The sequence below is a fragment of the Ciconia boyciana genome, chromosome 11 (assembly GCF_034638445.1).
Source record: "Ciconia boyciana chromosome 11, ASM3463844v1, whole genome shotgun sequence".
NCBI classification, from domain to species: Eukaryota; Metazoa; Chordata; class Aves; order Ciconiiformes; family Ciconiidae; genus Ciconia; species Ciconia boyciana.
In genome coordinates this window covers 20,067,655-20,088,820 of record NC_132944.1, presented here as the reverse complement: position 1 = coordinate 20,088,820, position 21,166 = coordinate 20,067,655, and the positions used below count along the sequence as shown (strand labels likewise).

General features: G+C 45.5%; 1 protein-coding gene across 1 annotated transcript in view; it reads left to right on the top strand.

Annotated features, from left to right (window-relative positions):
* SLC6A6 (solute carrier family 6 member 6) overlaps window positions 1–21,166 on the top strand; it is a 118,990-nt gene that overhangs the window by 15,717 nt on the left and 82,107 nt on the right. The gene's annotated exons all lie outside the window — the stretch shown is intronic.

The window sequence follows — 21,166 nt, the reverse complement described above, 5'->3', positions numbered from 1 at the left end:
CAGAAAGAATTGTTTTGTAAAAATGTGCTTTGTGGGTAACGTAGAATTTTTCTCCTCTGGGGAATCCATCAGTGAGGATGTTTACTATATATTTTTGAGACCCCTTGCAGATCTTTAGGCTAGGCTCTCAGATGTTCATCCTCTCGGACTTTTTATTGCTAACATTTATTCTTCTTTTAACGGTGAGCTCTCAGAACAATGCAGAGGGCTGAGTTCGAACTCCAGGCAAATCGTACATCGCTGCTGGTTTGCAACTGGGCTCCACACAGGACTCAGTAAGATTTCGTTCAGCATTTTCTATGGTGTTGGTTACAATTCTCTGGGCGTGCAGGGAAAATTACTTTTGGCTTTAATGTTCTGTTTTAGTTAGTCTGTGATTTGCTTGTTCCAGAGGCTGGATATTATGTGTGATACTATGTCAGCCCGTGAAGCAACGCTGAGTGCAGGAGAGAGTGACAGAGCATCTCTCACATGTGCTACCGCTGATTCATTGCATCTACTTCTGCAAGGTGATGAAATACTTCGGTCACATCAAAACTGTGCTCACTTCTAGATAGTAGCTAATATCTAAATACTAGATGTTACGAGATAAGTCTGAAGGCCAGAAGGTGATGTTCAGGGATGATATCTGTGCTCAAAAAGTAATCTTCTGAAAGCCAATGTAACTTTATGTGTCACTGAGGAGAATTTGCATGACTGTAAGCTCAGGAATGGGCTGTTATTCAAGCGCAAGGCTGAATGAGAAAGATTAAAAACACTTTTAAAAAGTCTGTGCAACCCAAGTGTACTGTTTATCATCTTGTTGTACCAAAACAAAATTTGTGATGTACTTCGACTTGGGATTTTCCAGAGTCATTGATGTAGCGCTGGTTTTCATCATCTCTTGTCTTGCTGTTTCCTGACTTCCCTTCCCAGGCTTTGGAATTTTTATCCTAATTTTCCTCTTTTGCTTTTAATGAAATAACAAAATTAGCTTTTTGACCTCAGAGCCTTCTCCCACGGTAGTGGATTTAAAATTGCTAGGTGAGAGTCAGCAGGAGAAGATGATACTCGGTCTAATTTCCTTAGAAATGTTATAGCTGAAGTATTTATAATAATAAGGCTTTGTTGCTGGAACCTCTGAATGCCAAGACTCTGAAAGAGGTAACTGAACCAGCAAGTTCTGGAAATATTTCCTAGATAGAAAGTCAGGAGGAAGAAGAGGAGCAGGGGAACACCAGCAATGTAATTATATAACTGAGCGTGTAATTTTCAGCAAAAGAATTTCCTTGTCAAGTTTAGTACTTTTTCTTTTGACAAATTGCTTGTGTAGAAACTGAAGTTTTTCAGTCTCTGTGCCTTTCCAAATTTTAAGCTTTTGGTTTTCTTGATGTGGTTATTTTTTTGACATCACTTAGTGGCGATGAGTCTGTGTTCGTGTGGCGTGATTGGTCAGCTCAGTCATTCGCGATGACTTAAGCCTTATAAACTACATTTGACTCAGAAAAGTATCATTTGGTTGTTGGAAGGAGAGTCTGCCGCATTACTCAAAGTCAGTGAAAGTTACTTCTAATCAAAAAGTGTTGTCGTGGTAGGATTCAACAAGACTCAATCGGTGCATGATACTCCTGCTCATTTGCTTTCCAGGGCTTACTCTTGCACATAGCGTATTTTTTTTGGAGAATGACAGCCATGAGCAAATTTTTAGTCACACGGCTATTCTCAAAAGTAACTAAAATGGGATGCAAGGGAAGATCCACCTGATAATGATCCAACATATTCACAAATATTTTCTCATTATTTCTTTACCACTTGTCAGCTATCCTTCCTTTTCATCTATTCCCTTTTATTTCTTCTTGGTTTTGTGTTTTGATGATGCCTGTTTTGTTCCCAGAACTAATCCTTGACTTTATAGTAGATGGGTTTGAATATTGATGTCCCTACATATACAAATGTAGATATATAAAGTGGTTGCTTTTTTATGGGGGTTGATTTCTTTTACTAAGCAAGAGAGCAGGCCTGGGTACAGCAGTTGCAGGCGTGTTTGTGATCAGTCAATCTGTGCCGTTGCACCAAGCAACCTTATAATATAATTCATGCTGTGATGCACCACTTGAGGCTTGGCCTGAGTTCTTACTGGATGATGGTTGCCTTTACATTGCGATGGTGAGATGTTTCCCTTCTCCTAAGAGAATTTGGGGTATATTCGTTGATTGGTTTTGTTAAATACTTCTGGTTTTCCATAAGATCTTTATCACTGGGTAGCTCCTTCTTCAAAAACCTGGTGCCATCTCCCAAGGCATTACCTCTCCAGTATCTGGCAGTTAGATTAAAAGCAGGTTACAGTGCAGCTTGTTTTGTACGAACATTTGTAAGCCAGCTGTTGAGAGAAGTTTCCCTGAACATACAAAACCTGTGAGTTACATGTTGTGTTTCATCAGGAGGTGTTTTTGTTAAAGAATTGCCAGAGACAATACCAAAATTAATCTTGGTTGTAATGTAATCCTGATACGAAATGCATCATTTCTTCTTGGCAAATGAAGTGTTTGGCATCAGCAGGTATTTACATTTACGTTGTTTTTAAACTTCTGCGTGTGCTGGAAGATAGGGTGAAATATTTCCTAGATGGCCAGACTATTCCTAAGAAAAGATACATCACGGAGCAGAAATTCAGAACATTCTCTTTCAAAGGATGCTACTGGTTCAATACGATTACAATGGGGTTTTTCTGGATGCCCAGAGCACATCTCTCTCATTGTCTTTACATAGGTTACACCTCAATTTTGTTTATGTTTTATTTCAGAGCTTTCCAATTTCCTATCGTATCAGCAGTTGCATGAGCTATCTTTCCTTGTGCTCCTGCTTTGACATATTCCTATGCATCCATGTTCTTAAGAGATTTTTTTCTCTGTGCACAAGAAGAAGTGACAGAAGTTACTGTTGGTTAACTCATTACACTCTGATGCTCTCTATCTTAGCTCAAATCACTAAGTAAATATAAATAATATTTATATGTCAGACCTCTTTGTAACTGTATATGCTGATTACTTCCACTCTTCCTGTGTTCCTGGTGCTTGAGTGAGGAGAAATCACAAAACATCGAGAGAATGTTGACTATGTTGGTGTATGTGAAAAAACTTGCATGGGCCTTGATTCCTGGAAGAACATACACACACGCTGATAAACAGCTCCTTATCTAAGAAATACTTAAGAGAGTGTTTCTTAAATGAGAGTGCTTCTCTGAAACTGAGCGTTTGGTTGCTGGGTTATTTTTTGGTTTTTTTAATATTTCAACACCCTGCTGATAGTGTTGTGAAATCCTTGCTGGGCCTTAGCCAATTAACTGAATAAACTTTTACTTGCTTAATGATTTTATAACTCTTCTATGTGAGATAAACTTGCCATTTGTTCATTTAACTTTTCTCCTGCATTTGTGTACGAATACTATCTAATCTCATGGGGACTCCAAGTCTTTGACACTTAAGTTCTTGCAAAGTCATCAAATACAGCAATCGGAACACGTTTGGACACTTAACAAAGTTCTCGTAATGTTTTTCACTGATATTTTTAGTATTATTAAAGATAATTACTGTTGTATTATTAAATACATTGAGCTCTCTTATATTCTGTGAAGTAATTTCCCACTTTCATATTTACATTTATTAGTACACATTCTGTTTAAAGTCGTCTTTCACTGCTCAGTGTGTGACATACTTCAGAGAAGAACCGAGATCTTCCAAATCTGCATCCCATAAACTGTCTGCAAAATAGTCCTCCTTTCTAATGGCCAGCCAGCCCCTAAAATTCAGCTGAAAGGTTAAGATCAGAGGCATGATAATGTCACTGAAGACATCAAATTACTGAGTAGGATTTCTTTAATTACAAAAGGATTGAATAGGAACAAAAAATATTCCCTACACACTGCAGACTTTCTCGCTCTGTGATTGTTGGTATTCTATTTCATGTTTTCAAGCATTCAAGTAATGGATACAAAATTGGAAGCAGAAGGAAAGGTATAGAAATCATACCTGGAGGCAGTGAGAGAATGGGAGAATTCTCATTCAGTACGGGTGAAATAAATTTCTGTCCACAGGGCATAGGCATTGAGAGGAAAATAACTTATATGAAACCAAGGGCTGTAACAGCCTAATTTTGTTCTCTGGACCCAGGTAAATTTCATCCTAACATAATAAATAAATAGATAATATAAAGTGCAATGCTATTTCCTGATTCATGATCTTGTTAGACTCCAAATAAACATATATCATGCTGGAATTGTAATAACACAGGCTTAGTACATATAGAGGGAATTGCATCCAGCTACTGGAGAGGAAGAAAACGTACCGAAGGGGAATGATTTAGAGGAGAATGAAATTCTCCTTTAGACTCAGTGATGATTCTGCTGTGTTTTCCTCTGGAAGATGGTCCTTCTCATGTACAGACATTTTTACATATTTTCTTTCTTGAGCCAAAAAAAAAAAAAAAAGAAGAAAAAATCCTACTGGTATATAAACAAATTTCAGATATTTAGCTATATACTATAATTATGCTATAAGCTGAAAGGCAACTTTGAAAATTAGAAAGTTCAGCAAAAATATTTTAATAAAAAATCACTATATAATAATATGTAACAGTATTAGCTATATGTGTGTTTGTAATAATATAAACCATTTTCTTTGCACTGTGTGTCACCTGAAAATATTTCTTCAGGCTCAGGAACTATTTGGAGCCCGTATTTGTCAAATATTGTAGGCACAGGAGAAGGAATAATAACAGCAACAAATGATTTAATTATTACTACAATTATCATTGCTGTTCTTATTATGAATATCGTTTGCTGCAACACCTGCGATATGGCTGGCGATTTTCAGACACTCCGGTGCTTTCACTTCGTTCTGCGGAGTTCATAATCCAAGGGCAGAAGTCAGGGAAGAAAATATCAATAAGCAATTTATGGAAAACATATCCATAAATCAGCAAGCTCCCTTACAGCAATAGAAGCACGCTCCTAGGAGGGTTTATATGGAAGGGACTTAGCAGATGAGGCCTGGGTGGCTGGAGAGGGCTTAGGGTTTGGACTGTGCTGTGGTGGCCTGGAGCACAGAGGGAGCGTGGTGCCATGAAACGCGGGGCTCGGAGCAGGCGGCTGGAAGCCTCTCATGGCGAGACCGTGCTAGCGAGTGCATGGAAGGAGCACCAGAGCTTTGAAGGCTAACATTCGCTCCATGCAGGACGGGAGGCTGGTTGAGGAACTCAAAACCTCAGTAAGGGAAGTTCTTCATGAGCCTTTCTCAGTAGGGATGTGCTCTGAGGTGACAGCAGTGGGGCAACTGTGGTGTAAATCCCTCTGGCTATTTAGATTTCAGCACCGCCCGGCTCAGAATTTGGCTAGCAGCTTACAAATCCCCCACTGTTTCACACATTGGAGTACAAAACAATTGTTCTTTCAGACCGTTGTGTAATCGTGAGTCCTTAGCCTCTGCTTGAGGACGATCCAGCTACCTTGTCAGGGAACTGGAACAAAACTGTGCACCTCAGGTGACTTAGTTATACGACATGGAAAACAAATTCCCTCCGCCAGCATTTTGTAGGCAGTCCCTTGCACATCCCTAGGGAGACGTTTGGTGCCACGGCCTGAGTTTCTCCCCATAGAAAGGCCAGATCTGTAAAATTTTTCCTTACCCAGCCTCAAATCCCATTCAAGTCCTCAAAATAGATTCAGGAGGATTGTGCTGAAGGGGCGATTTTCACCCGTGACGGCTGAATCACCATAACATCTGTGTTGAGTTACGGTACAGCTCAAACACTGAGGGAAGAGGATGAAGATAAGAAATAAGTGGCCAATACCTCTTTAAGAATCCACAAGAGCAAAGTAATAAAAAAGAAATACAGTAACTCAGATAATAAAAACATTATCTTACAGATTTCATACAAACTTTGCCTTAGGGAGGCCACCTGGCTTGTGTTTTACTGACACAGCTGTTCCGACTTTTTTTTTCCCTTTGCTACATAAAAAATAGAGGAATCTGAACAGCTGTTTGGGTTAATTTTTTTAATGCCTTCAGTAAGTAAAAATAAAGGCAAATGACATGAACAAGAGATGTGAAACTGCCTCCAAAGATGCTTTAAAAACTTTCCAGAATCATTCCTGGACCTCATCCCCAGTGAATAAAGGTCTGGTGTCCGTGGAAGGAGCTGAACCAGAAGGGCAAGTGGGGCATTTCCGCTCCCTCGCTGACCGGCTGGTAGCCTTAGCTGGCCAGCATCTCTTCTCTTCACATGGGAAAGCCTCGCTTACATAGGGGCAAACTGGCAAACTCGGTTATATTGGAATCAGTCCACAGCAACCCCGTTGACTGCACTGAAGTCACTTAAAATTTCCGTAATTGAAACTAAAAAAAACCAAACAACACCAACCCCAAAGTAGTTTTGCTTAAAACCACCCATAATCGCTTCCATTGCCTTCCAGGGAACTACTCCCGAAAGAGGTAGCTGAAGGGAGAAAGTGAACAGGGTGGGTCAGCATGACTGGATAGACATCATTTCCCAAGGAAAGAGAGCATTTTTTGCTATTTTCAAAATCACAGTGTTTCGGGGGGGAGCGGAGGAGTCAGGGCTGATTAGTGCTGCCCCTCCCGACATACAGCACGCTAACAACGTCCCAGCAGGTGGATAAAGAGTCTGGTTTAAGTGGGTGATGGCATGAAACAAGTGGGAGTCGTTTTGCTTTTTGTTGCCCAGTGTTTCACACACCTCTAGCGGCAAACCCTCTTCGTTGCCAAGACAACCCCGAAGAAATACGAAATCCAGAACAATACCCTGTGTACCAGAAGCCTTGTGTCCTTTAGTGCACGCGTTCGTTTTGAATGTCAAGAGAAACACTGCCCTCCACATCAATCCAGGTAAGTCCAGGTAAAGGTATAGGTGATGTCTGTAAGATTATAATGACTTGCATTGATAGATTGTCTTTTGTCCTGACGGCTGCCAAAGCTTGAGGGCCGGCACGGAGAGCCTGAGCAATGTTATTCCTGCAGTGCAGCGTTACCTATAGCTGGCCAGACAGTACCAGGAGGATTCCTGGGGGCCGTCATGAAAATAAATCGGGGCTGGGGCACTGCCTGCTCTCCCCAGCCTGTGCTGCATGTGAAGGTGTCTGCAGCGAGCAGGCAACGCCAGGCTGCGACGATCTGCCTTTGCAGTGGTTTCTAAAGATTTCTCAGGCAGCTGAATGCAAGGTAGTGCAGCCGTAAAGGTCTTTTCGCTCAATAATTCGGGTGGACTGAGCTGTGCTTGGTCTTTAGGTCAAAGGAAATTAAATGTGACTTAAGCCTCTTTACTTAAAGTCTTGGCTCAATGCAGGACAGTGGAAGTTCTGGAGCTTTGGGTTCGTTAATGCTTATTTATTTAACCCCAATGAATGTCCATTGGACAAAGGTCCAGGAGGTCGGAATAAACATCTTCAGAGACTCTTAGGGCATCCTCTTGCAGAGACTAGCCTCAGGAACTTTTCTGTTTCCCAGAGAAAGGCTACGCACAGCTTGCAAATATAAGCAAATATAAGTTGCCTTGCTTTTCCAAACTCTCTCCAGATCATCTTTAAGCTTCCCATTTTATTCCAAGTGGCAGATAATAAGTGATAATTTTTCTCTGAAGAATGCTAGGAATACTGGTTTTACCACACTTGGAGCTGTCATTGCCCTTGTTAGGAATGGCTGTACCTGTAGGAAGTAATTTAAGGTCTCCACTCGGTTAAAGCTCTTCGATAAACAGGGGAGCAGCAGTTGGAGCAGGGGACACTGGGTTCTGCCTAGCGATGCATCCATTTTACTGTTCACCAGTGTGAAGACAAAACCATTTTACCCTGCCTTGAATCATAGCAGCATCCCAAAAGCAAGCAGGAGAAATGCTATCGTCTTTTGCAGCCTTTCGTTCTTTGGCTCTTTGCTCCCTTGGTTCTGTCCTTTTGTATCAGCTGCCTGTCAGGATGTTCCCAGCAGGAAACCTGGCATCCTTACGAGTGTATCCTGATGAACTTGGTCTTTACATGGGCAGGGATCCCTGGGGGACTGTGGCCTCCTCCCTTCTGCTGCTCCCCTGGAACAACATCACGTTCCTCCTTTTACGATTGTGTGCTGGGATCCAACAACTCCAGGACTTTTGGCTCCAAAAGGCAAGTAGCAAGCAGTAGGAGCTGGTAGTTTGGTGTAACAGGAGCACCAAACCTGCAGAAGAAACCAGTTGGTGCTGAGGACTCCACGTCTATACTATTGACACTTGGGGTTTTTAACCTGAGACTAGCACTAGCTTAGTCCTGTAGACTGAGCTCTGAAACTGTGCCGCAGTATGAACCGAAGCACAGTAAGTCAGGGATTCACTTCTGAAGCACACTCCCGATCCAGACTAAGAGACAGATGTAGATTAGCATTTTAGGAGCAGAGGATCAAACCAGCCAGTGCTGAAAAGCGAGTGTTGCACACTTGACCATCATGGTGAGGCACTCTGAAGCACAGCTGGTTCTGCTTTGGTGGCTCCATCAGCACGTCCGGAGCTTCAGCTTCCATTTATGTGACAGTCTCTCCCTGGCTGCAGGAGAAGGAGCCTTGTGAATGAGACGTGGGGCTGTACTTCAAGCAGCAACCCTGGAAGTAATAGTTCTGCGCTGTGCCTCATTTGTCTCCCTGAAGAACGAACTCTACAGCGCACTGAGAACCATCGCACCTCCATCCTATTAAAAGACACATCCCGTTAGAGTTTCGGGTGAGGTATCCCCAAGCTCAGGCCACTCTCTGCTCCTGTTTTAGCACCTTAGAAACAAATTGAAACCTCCGTGCTTCTCAGGAACAAAGGAGGTATGTGAAAACTGCAATTTCATAAACTGTCGAGTGGGAGTTGGAGCTATTATAGAACATCCCGTTCCAAAAGGAAACAAATGACAGTCTGACGCTGCCAGGTAGTAGTGACGTATGCGGCTGCAGCGTGAGTCAGTCTGTGTGAGATTCCGATACGGACCTAGAGGGAAAACATTTGTGGCAGCGAGAGCGATCACATGCTCGTAGATGGAATTACCTCAGCTCATTTTTCATGCGTGTGTTAATATATTTGGTGCACTTCTTGAGCAAAAGGCAAGGAGCAGCACAGAGGAAAAAGTTGCATGTGGGAGCTGTTCTATCTGTCTCTTCTTGCAGCCTCCTGCTTCCCACCCACACTCCTGCACATACGGTGATAATATATCACGAGCCTTTTGGTATATCACTGTTTCGTTCAGTAAAATGGAATGCGCTGCTGTTGTTGTTGTTATTATTTGTGTCGTTTGGAATCCCAAAGCATGTCCCATTCCAAAGGCACAGATCCACGAATGGGACAATTAAGTGAATTATTAGGAAAATATTTTGTTTATCACTGAAGTGGTGTCTCGCTTGAATAGTCTATAGCTCGTTGAATGGTTGTATTCATTTAAAAATGAAAACTGAAGCCTAAGGATCCTTTTAAGGCCCTAAAGGAGTCTGTAGAGCTAATTCTCTGGTATGTGGGGGATATATAAATTGTGAAATGAATTGTCTGTTTACTGGAAAGTTATGGTGATCTCGTGGATAATGTCAGTCCAAGATAAGAAACCCTGGCCATGGTTTGAGGACAAGGAAGCTTTAGTAGAAAGACTACCTGGAGGTGTTCCCATCCCGGACTTTTTTCCCCACCATTTTGCTCCAGCGCAGCCAGTTGTGCCCAAATAACTCCTTGTGTGACTCTGCAGCAAGCTGCATCGAGAGCTGACGGGGGTTAAAAAAGGTGGACAAAATGTCCTGTAAAATAGGAAGGATTTTGTTTTCTTCCTTTTTTTGTTGTTGTTTTTTTTGGTTTTGGAATTTATTTCAACTGCATCAGTTCCCCAATCAGCATGGCCCCCGGGAACAACTGCGTTGGCCCAGCTGAAAGGCCCAAGTGTTGTGCGGCAGAAGGGAAACGCTGGCAGGGGTTGATGGTGGGAACTCTGTGACAGCGTTGCCACCAAAATCTGCAAATCAGTAAACCGTAGCCGGTAAAACATTGCTTCATTCAGCAGCAAAACAGAATAGCTGCTGTGCCTCCAGAAGGGAAAAAAAAGGGGATGTTGTTTGGCGACAGAGTGTGTCTTTGCCAGGGTTGGAGGACAAACCGGGGGAAGGATTTGGGTGCAGGGTACTGAGGTCTCATGGACGAAAATGGCCTCAGAAAGCAATAGCAGCCATTAGGTGTTTCCCATCTCTTGTGCTGGAATCTCATAAACGTCTTTGACCTTTTCATGGAGGTTCAGTCAAATCTAAAGCAGAACTGCAGGTCAGAGGACCAAAATAACGAGCTCAGATCAATGATTCAGAGCAAAAGCAGAACTCCCCCCGCACTGGAATGGAGAAGCTTGGCTTGTGCCTCTCTGTGTGTAACTGCCTTATTGGTGTTTTAAAGCAATGGGAGACTGGGGGAGCTCACCCAGCACCCTTCCCCACTAGACATGGAGAGGGCTTTGCTGGTGTAGCTTAAACCAAATCCATAGGTGAGCAAACCACACTGGGACAGCTCTAATCTCCAGCAACGCTAGCAGAAGCAGACGGGTAGAAAAATGCTTCATTACACGTTTTGCTTATAGCAAAGCCCTGACAAACCAGGCTGGCTGCTCCTGCCACGGAGAGAAGGGGACTAGCTCGAAGCACGTGGGGTGCCTATCTCCTCAAAACGGCAAGCCCAGAGCTGGAGCAGTCTCCCCAAGTCATCATTATCTGCTGCATCCTTCCGTCTCCCCTCCTCTGCCCTGGCATGGGCACCCTCCCCTCTTATCACTGAGGTGGCAACATTTTGTTTGCACGGCTGAGCACTCTTGAGCTGACTCTGCATCCATCAAGGTCAGAAAGTCATTCAATCCCTTGACCGAAATACCTGTAGCAGCCTCTGGTCAGAGCCACAGGACTGGCACTGCTGCTGGTGTAGCTTGCAACACCGGAGAGAGAACTTTCCTGTGATGCTACAAAGCAGCTTTCCTGGAAAAGGGAATGGTTTGCCAGTATTGCAGAATGGTAATTTTATGCCCGTAAAGAGCTCTTATTGTAGTCTTAAAGTCGTCTTGAAAACCAGCCGCACCCTCTCTGTCCTGCTCTCAGATGCAGTGCCAACACCGTCAAATAAAAAGGTGTTTGCAGCATGTGCCGGTGTCCCAGGGTGGCTGGCGCGGGTAGCAACAGCCGGCAAGGCTTTAGCGTGCGGCACCGCTCCGGGGATGCCGGGAGAGGGGTTGCCTGCTCGCAGGCGTGAAAAACAGGGCTGCTGCAGCTGCTCCTCCTCCAGCTCGCCGGATGGCATCCCCACAACAGATCGCTTGCTGTAGCCGTCGGCCTGTGCCGAGCCGTGCTCTCGGCTCCTCGCTCTCCCCGACGAACAGTCCCGGCCGTTATACTCGGCACAAAGCTCCAAACAAATGCCGAGGGGCAGCCGGCATGCTGGGCCCCGCCGAGGGCTGCGGAGGGGCTGATGTCACCGGCCCGCATCCCGCGGGCATGACTCACGCGGGGGAACAGAGGGCTCTTCATGGGCCGCAGGAAAACACGAGCTGCGTGGGAGGTGGCGCGGGAGGGCGTTGCTCCAGGAGGGAATGAGACAAAGGTGCTGGAATGACCCTGGGAGCTCGCGGGGGGCCGCACCTCGGCCCCCAGCACCGAGGGTTGGGAGGAGGTCACCTCCTATTTGGATTTCTTCCCTTGGGTTGTTTTGAACAATTCTGCCCTTGTTTTAAGAAAGGATTGGGGCAGGGGAGGAAGGGTTTTATTTTAGGGGAGTTCCCTGCGACTTGAGCTGCCTGAATTAGTCAGGAGCAGGGGAGATGGAGCGGAGGAGGATGGTGCATGTCCAGAAACGGTACACAGGCAGGGAGCTCAGGCTCCCCTGGCAGCATGAAGAGGCACGGCTGAGGCACGTCCCGCCACTGAGGTCCCTTTGTAGGGCTGTCTCACAGCCCCTAATCCGCAGTCGGCTGTTCTGGGTCAGCAAACAGTGCTGCAGGACTGACGGAGGTGCGCAGCACCGGGGCAATGTTTTTAGCAAGGCCAAGGTGAAGCAAAGTACAGGAAGGAGCACACGTATAGTCAAGCCTGCTGTCACCAGAGAAGGGAGGCATCTCCCGGTGCCTGCCAGAGTTGTTAAGGTGGGGGGGAAGGGAGGATGCTCGGGGTCTGCGTGCAGAGCTGGTGCTGCTGCCTCCTGGGGAGGGGGCTCACACCACCGCTTCTCTGCCCGTAAAGTCAAATTCCTAAAAGTGACAGCACTTGTGATCGTGCTGACATGAACAGTGGTTTCTGAGCGTTTCCGAAAGTCTTTGAGATTGCCTAAAGAAAAGCATTGAGTACTGATGATGATAGAGTGTATTATATCTAATTATATGAACCCTGGAATCGGCTATTTCCCCTTTCTTCCGTCATTCTGATATAATTGGAAGCAGGAAGACATTCACAAAAGAAATATTGTTTCTGTGAGCCACCCAATGCAACCCATTTTTGCAGATTTTCGCTGAAGGTTCAGAACCAGCAAATTGAAATAGTCCTACAGACTTACATAGAGTCTAAACTGGCCACTGCATCTGATTTTTCTAAATGGTTCTTTTATGTCTGCAAGGAACCGAGCAAAACCTCCAGATTTAAATATCATTGAACTGTAGGACTTTGGAAATCCAGATTCAGCGGTACATCAGCTTCAGAGCCTGAAGTTAAGATTTGTTATTGTGAGTGCACTTGCCAGGAATCAGGATGAATAGCAAGCATGCAAATTCAGTATTTACTTACGAGTCACATGGAATCAAAATAGACAGCTAGTTCCATTAATGGAGAGGCAGACAGAAGCACTGAGAGTGATTTCCTATAGATGTGAGGTCACACTTGAATAAGTTGATACGGCTGTCAGGATTTTACGAAAATGCTCACAAACTGCAAAGTTTCATGAATTTTCTCATGACCAGAGATTCACACCATGTTTACTATTTGCTACTCGCCACTATCACTTTTCACTAATAGAGTCAGGAAAACAGCGTCAGGTGACGGGTGCAACCGATCAACATATCTAATGAATAGCCAGGACTGAATAGTTGGAGCAAAGGGATGGCGAATGCCTTAGAGTTAAAGTGATGGGCCATGATTTTTTGTGGGTAACAAATAAAGTTTGAAAAAGATCAGCTTTAGTTTTCAAATGATTTGCTAACGAAGATAGGGACGTGTGCTAAATTTGCAATTAATATTATTTTAAAGAATAGATCAAACAGCTCGAGCAGATTTCCTCTAACTGACAAGTTCCATTAAACAAGAAAGCTCATTCTTAGTAGGAGATTTTAATATAACACCGAGACCAGAGAACAAAACAATGAATGGAAACATATCAGCAGTCAATTTCCTGAGTATTCAAGCCTGCATTATACTTTGTTCTTTGCTACAGCCACAGCTCTGTGATTATCAAGCGTATTCATGGGACTTTTTCCTATTGACACTCAGCGTGAGTGTGGCTGGAAAGAGATTAAGCTTTTGTGGCAGCCATTTGAATTTGTCTAACTAAAAACAACCTGCGAGGCTGTGGGGAACTGTATGTCTCAGGGGATTTGTGATGGTCTGCAGAACCTATGGGTCACAGGTTCAGACGTGTGTGTTGGGAGCGTGCAGGACTTGTAGCTCTGTAATGCCGGCTGGGCAGCTGGCTGCGGTTGCTACTTGAAGCAATGTCTGATGATGGGGCTGATGCTTGAAGGTGTTCCTCTGTTGCACGACTAAGACATGCTTGTTGGACCGCGAATGGGGATCGCTGAGCAAGCCATCGCCTGTTAGCTTTTCCTAGGAAAAGGAGCTTCGTTCCTCCAGGACTTCATCTAGTCTTTCCCGTAGACACTATAGCTGCTTCTTGACTGATACTTCACAAGCTTAGGACATACCAGGGCAGGTTATCCCCCACCCAGGCTACCAGCGGGGCCTCATTTTGCTATTAACCGTTGTCTTCGTGCTTCTCACGCACCCCATGGCTGGGAATTCACCGCTGTGTGGGAAGTGACCTTTCTAGGAACTGGTCTCTGGACAGCTTTCCATGCAGGTTTGTTTCTCTTTGCAGGCAATATGGAGAGAATGCGGTGGGGAGTGAGGAGCAGGGCCCGGGGGCTGCTGGTGATGGCTGTGAGGAAGGTGTAGGGGTGGGCACGTGGCAAGTGGACTGCAGGGAGGTGAGCGAGGCAGATGTGGTTGGGGACAGGAATCCTGCAGAGCTGCGGGAGAGGGAGCTGGGAGCTGGTAGCACCTCCAGCCTGAGGGTATGCAGAAGGTCCATGTTAACACTCAGGTCAACAGAGCCTTGGTTTCATTTGCAGTAACCTGGCATTTCCTTTCCGTAGCTGGACAAAGCCGTGCCCGTGCACAGATCCGCTGTCCAGGCAAGAAGCATTTCTCCCGGGGAACACCACATCTCTTTGCCATTTGGTGCAAGCATGGGTGGAAATTCAGCTCCCCAGCTTGCAGCCCCGCTTCATTCCTCAGACTTGAGCACGCACCATGTCTTTTTACACAGTTCTCTGTTTCTGGGTAAACAACCATTTTAGCCAAAGATGGAAAACCAAAATCCTGTTTACTTAGGCTCCTTCGCAGTCCCATAGAGCAGGAGCGTTAGTGTTGGTGTTCTGGCTCAGCTCCAACTCAGGTAATTACGGTGCATTCTGCCCTACTTACACACCCCCCGTAGTTTCAATTAGAGCAATTGTTTTCATTTTTCTTTCCTGCCCTGTCAAGTATTAATACAGTTGCTGTTAAGCTGCTCGTGTGGTCCCTCACTTAGGTGTTGTGTTTCCATGGTAAAGGCAGACATCCTCGTGTGCATACCTGGACCGAATCCTCATTGGCACAAACCGATGTAATTCCGTAACGGAGCTGCATTGATTTGCACCGTGTGAAGATATGGCCTTCCTACGCAAACAGCTACGTTATTCTCTCTAATTAAAGGCTCTGTATGAATGCTCATGATCTATTTATTTTTCTACTTGCTCTTCAGCTAGGTTTGCAAATAACCTGAGGCTTGAGTAGTCATTTACACTTACGGTCACAGTGGTGGTATATAGAGAATATAGCATGCAACTTTTTAACGTGCTTTTCCCCAGCTATTCCAAAGCGGCTCTGTAGGGATATCGGAGCTCTTTCACTCTTGGCGGTTGTCAGGTAGATAGAGTTCATAATGTGTGATGTTTTACGTTATGAATTGTTCTTTGGAAACATTTGGAAAATGTGTTCTTTGGAAACAAATCTCTCCAATTTTATCAGGAGAATTAAGAACATGGAAGGATGCCTGAAAGCTACACAGGACAGGAGACTACATGCTTGCAGCTTAAGCCACCTGGCATATTGAACATTAATGTTCACAGCTGAGGGCCACAGCACTGACTATGCTGTCTACCTGATCAAGAGAGCCTTCCTTTCATCCGGTAAAGAGCTTGGCTTGAAATGGCGTGTGTTTGGGCTGGTGGGCTATGTGACACACAGCGGGGTGAGGTTTGCTGTCTGATTCTCCAGTCTATCGTGTGGCCCATCAGATGGTTATCCCCGTCACGTGCATGTGCTGAATGGATTGATGCTTGGGTGCACGGAGACTTGAGCAGATCATGGCTCAGGTTGCTCAGCTGCTCAAAGCCATGGTAGCTGGAGTCATGGAGACCTTTCTAGTGACCTCCCACTAGAATAAGGCCCACATGCAGAGGTACAAGTAGGTTGTCTGTGATTTTCTATGTAAAATAAGCAGGCATTAACTTTCCCAGCACTCCTGTTGGACAGTTTTCTGAAATGCACAAAATGCATTCGTGGCTCAGTTCTCAGCAGCAAAAGAAGCTGGGAGCAGATTCTCTGCAAACATCTGGTTGATTCACACAGGAGGCAGTTGAGTTGCCTACCCATATGTGTCTGGCACTATATAGGATACTGTGACATACTACAGTGCCTCTACATGTCCCACGTGAGCTCTGTCTGTCTGCCCCTAAAAGAGCATGTGGGTCTCCTGTAGGTCCTCTATTTTACCTGCCAGCCCCATGCAGGTGTCTTAGGTGATCACAAGCTTTTAAAGTAGCTCTAGATGCCTATATTCAGACACCTCAAGCATACCCACCAGTGAAGTAACTCAGCCGAACAAATACTGATAAAATTTGTCTTTAAAATTAGATGTTGGGAAATCAGAAGATCCTTTGTAAAATTAGTAGAGTTTTCATTCCAGATTAAAGCTAAGGCTGTACCCTCAGTACTGGTGGGAGATGAGCTGGCACCTTCACTCAGCTGCTGAGTGGGCTCCTGGTTCGGGGGAACTTGGGAATGGGATGGATGGATGGATACCTGCGACTGATGGGTGTGTGTCAGCACCTCTCACAGGCGGCACCCTGCCCGAGGCAGCACTGAGGCAGGTGTGTATTAAAGTGCTGGTTTTAGACTGCAGTAACTCCTGCCCTGGATGCTGTTCTCAGGGCGGTACAAGCTGCAGTAATCCTGAAGCCGTTCCCACTAGCTCTCTTGTGTTCAGATGGCCAGACATCTGGTCCCGCATGACATCGTGGGTGTACGAGAGTGACACAAGAGGTCCCTGTATACTTCCCAGTCCCAGGGCAAGTGCAGATCAGCTAAGCTCAAGGATCAGAGACCAACCTGTATCTCATTTTATCTGAACTCCAAATTCTCATGATTTCAGGCAAGCCATCCTGACTTTGCCTGTTCTCTCACACTGCTGTTTTTTCTTAATAATGTATTTGTATCCATATGGGGAAACATTTTGTGTCTTCAACAGCTTCCCCAAGCTTCTGAATTTCCAAAATGATGGTGGCACTGTAGGTTTAAAATGACAGTCAGCGTGACCCCAGAGCTGACCGCCACTCTCTCTTCCTTATGCAGTAGCTGTTTGCAGAGTCAGTGCAATTCTTTATATACAGGGTTTTTTCACCCCCTTCATGCAAAACAAAAGGGTTTGGTTGTTTTCCCAAAGCAAACAGTCTGTGTCAGCTGTCTCACACTAACAAAAAAAAACCCCAACCAAAACAGCATGAGCTTTTATATCCACGTCCATGAGTGGCAGGTCACAGGTTTCCCGCAGAAGTGACGGGGAAGGTAAACAGCTCGGAGCACGCCGTGTTTGCCATGCCATTCCACTGCACAGCAAAAGCTGTCCCCAGCCTTTCCCCCTCTTATGCAGCAAATCACATACTGCTTTGTAAATACCAGTTAATAAAAACAAGCTAAATGATCGCTCTTTACTAGACTCTTATTGCAGCCTGCCCAAGACTTTTCCCTTGCACGAAAGGACTGTAGGAATTTAGCCACCGTGAGCTAAGTCAGGGAAGGTCTTAACTCTTCAGCTCAATATAAAATCAAATCAAATGTGAAGAAATATGCTTTTCATATTGTGCTCTTCCAGAAAAAGAAATTTCTAAGAAGACAAAAGCCCAAAACACCGGAAGGTTTTATTTGTACTGGTCTGTAGGAAGCCAGTTATTATCCTATCGACTGTTTACGCAAGTGAAAGATGGCACCTAAGAACACGTACCAGCACTCTGTCTTTGCTGATGAGGCCCCGCAGTGCTAAAAGCGGGAGCGGGGAGCCTGGACGCTGCCTGGGTGTCCCCTTGGTGGCTCACGCTGGGGTTAGAAGGGACGAGATGAGCCACCTGCAATTCAGAAGAGCTTTAGGGATGTGCTGCATTTCGATGGCTGCCTCTGTGGGATCGACTGCCATTTCTCCCCAGCCATGCCCAGGGCAGGGCTGTGGTTTGCTGCCTTATGCCTGGAGGCAGTTGCCCATGGAGGGGGGGGTCTTCAGGCTGCAGTTTAGGTGCAATAAGGGCAGGAGAGCCCATCGCTCCCCGACACCCTTGTCTAATGTTTGCAAAGGGTGTAATTGCAGTATCCCGCCCAGCTTTTGCACAGGCTTTAGAGGAGAACAAGCAGACAGAAATCAGGTTTAAACTACCCTCACCTCCTTGAAATCACTCCTCGGAGAATTATTTACCAGGTAGTGTGAGCCTGGGTAACGTACTCCGGACCATAACGAATCATAAGATTGCTGACAGACACCTGACCTCAGCTATGCACAGAGGGAAAAAGGACAGTTTTGAAATCAATTTGCTGTCTAACCAGTTGCCAAGGTAGAGGTTTTAACAGAATGGATGATACTGTCCCTTCTTAACTCAAATCCTGCCGGCCACATTTCACACCATCTGGAGTTTGTACAGAGCCCGCTTTGGGAAGCCAGCCAGTAAAGAATTACAATAATCTAATCTTGCCACAATAAAAGTGTGAATAACCATTTCAGAGTCTGACTGGAAAACTACCGCAACCTGTCAATGCGCTTTAGATGGTGGCCGAGAGGGCATCTGATGACACGCTGAAAAGCTCGTCTCAGGAGATAAACAGGAGTTGGCTCGTACCAGCCACCGAGCTGAAAACAGTCGGATTTTCATCAACCGAAACAAAAGGCAGAAGGAGAATGTAACTGCTGGGCCTGGGAGAGGTGACACCCCCATCCACGCCGATCCCCAGGGACAGCAAGACACTCGGCACTTTCTGGGAGGGCTGGGGCTATGGTTTTACAGCAGTCGCTCCGGAGCCACTATCTCTTAAGCCTCTGCAGCAGTCTCTGCTGGAAACCTTTGGTTTCACACTTTTAATTGTTTCTCAGATGGGATGAGAGTTGGTCCAGTCTTTGGTTTCCAATGCTGTGGAGTTCCTAGTGGCGAATTTTTTTCTCCCACCCTGAACCAAGATTGCCACATAGCTTTCCCCACATTGTTTGCATGTGGCGAAATGGATGGTTTCACTGTAATGGCCACTAAAAATTTTAAATGGCAGCTTTCAGGACTCACTGGTGCCTGGGAGACAAGGCATTTGCTTTAGTGATGTTCATGGCTTGACATAAATTTGCTTCTTAGCATCACCTTAGAAAGAATCCCGGGACTCACCGACGTGGGCATGCGCTTTGCCACCTCTTAATTCTCCTTGCACCGTGCTTTATCTTTGCTTAGCCTGGTGCATCACAGATGCTTTCTGTTTCCATCATGTCTCCTCTTTCAGTCTGGCTGCTATAGGGAGTGAAGGATAACTACAGAAACCTGTGTCAAACTGTCTGAATAAGAAACTTGCACTTCACGCTGCTTACAGAAAAATTCTGCTTCTTTTTTTAAGGGATGTTCCCAGAATAGGCACAATTTGAGGCAAAACAGAATGACTCTCATTGACAAACAGGTGCCTTCATGCTGCTCTGCAGCACTGAAGAACGATGTTCTCCGGCCCTTTTGCGCACGCTCACAGGTAAAACAGTGGGATTAGCTTGCCCAAAAATCCCATAAGCAAAAGCTGGCCAAGCCTGGCTCCATCTCTAAGCAAGTGTTTCATTTTCTTTGTAATTCCCCAGCAGCCCATCGCAGGCGCTGCTGCTGACACATATTGTGAAAGGGTCCCAAAGCAGGGCTTGCTGTTCCTCTCTGTTTAGGTGAAGGGTTTTTCCCTGTTGTTACTGGCATTGAGCTCTGCTCACTTCCACAGCAGGCTGCTCCGTACACCAGGAGAAGCGATGCAAGCCGTGGGTCAATGCGAGAGGCTTGCTGTCACTCGCTAAGTGCCGGAAAGGGACCGTTGTTGGGGGTAAATCCCTCAGTTCCAGCCCACCTAACCAGCAGCCTGGTTTCTGCTTTGTGCCTGCCAAAGCCTGGATGTTTTGACTGCCTGGAAACTGCTGGGGGGTGAGGTACAAGGACACTGATAGGATTAAATTACTGCCTTCAGCGATTTCAGCATTATTTTGCACCTCTCCCATTTTTATTTCTAGGCCCGCAGCCTATTGGAGCCACCTTTTAGGCAGTAAATTTACTATGGAAGGGACCTGACTTTACAAACCTCATCATTTGTTTCAAACCAGAACTAACTTCACTTTTGCTAGTTCAGGTCAGTGGAATTACATCCCTAAATCATGGGGAATGAGGACGAGAACAGCCCCTGTAGCACGTTCTCTCTGCAGTACCTTGCACAAAGACAAGAGTTATAAAATAATTCAGGTGAAGTTTCTGGAATGCTTATCATCAAGTCATGCACAGATGGGTCGATGGTTTAAATCTGTTGTACAGCATGGACTCCAGGGGAAACAGCCCCAGCATCACTGGCTGGGACTCTTAAAGAATGTCATTGCTTGGTATCCAAAAGCCCAGTGGCAAACTCCTCGGCTCCTTTATGCAAGAGTGTGCAGAGCGACCACCATCGTTTAAATCACCCGTCTTGGGTTGCTTAGTGCTTCAGAAAAGGGCAGTTTGCACACATCGCCCAGAGAAAGAAGATGAGCCCTGATGTGCCATTCAAAACCCTTGGTCTGGCCTTTATGGATGCAGCTGTAGGCAAGGGCTGGGGTGAAACATGTCGTGGGAAGGCAGATAACACAAACATGAAAGCGGCACAAAACATGAGAGCCTATAAATAGCAGGAAATAAAGAACAATACTGTGATAAAATCCATAAGACAATAAAGACCAATGTGGCAGAGACTGTTTCCCCCCCACCCTTCTCTAGAGTTTCTCCTATTTCCCAAAGCTGCAGAGATCATCTGACTGCTGTGTGGTAAAGTCCGGCCAGTTAAGCACCAACTCCAGTGCTTGGAACCTTACACAGAGTATTTCAAAACCCTGTTCCTTTTTCTTTCTTGATGTCCTGCCATGGCTATTGTGGTATTTTAAACCATTCCCAACTCACCAGCTCGTCAGAGCAAGGAGAAAAGAGGGAAGAGGAAGGGGGAAAAAAGCCCTATGGAGATTTAGAGTCATTAACAGCCTTTACAGGGTTTCAGACATTTTTGTGGTAATTCTTTGGAAAGGACACATCCATGATGAGCTGGGGTTTATTTTGCCACTGGCATAAGAAATGAGACTGTTTCCAAGAAAATGTTTGCTGTTTACCAAGAGGGGGGCAAATGTAACTAAGAAAATGGCAATGGATGTGAACTAGGAACCCTGTTTAAATTTTGGGTAATTACCAGCTCCTGACCTGGTCTCTTTGAACTGGATCAAGAACCGAGCGAGTCTCCGGCAGCTCCTCCGTAGAGTTAATCTATGGCTGCGCAGTGGGCACTGCGAAGCTCCCTCCCTTCTCTGGCAGCAGCAGCTGAAGACAGTTAATTATCCTGAGAGATATCCATCACTCGTA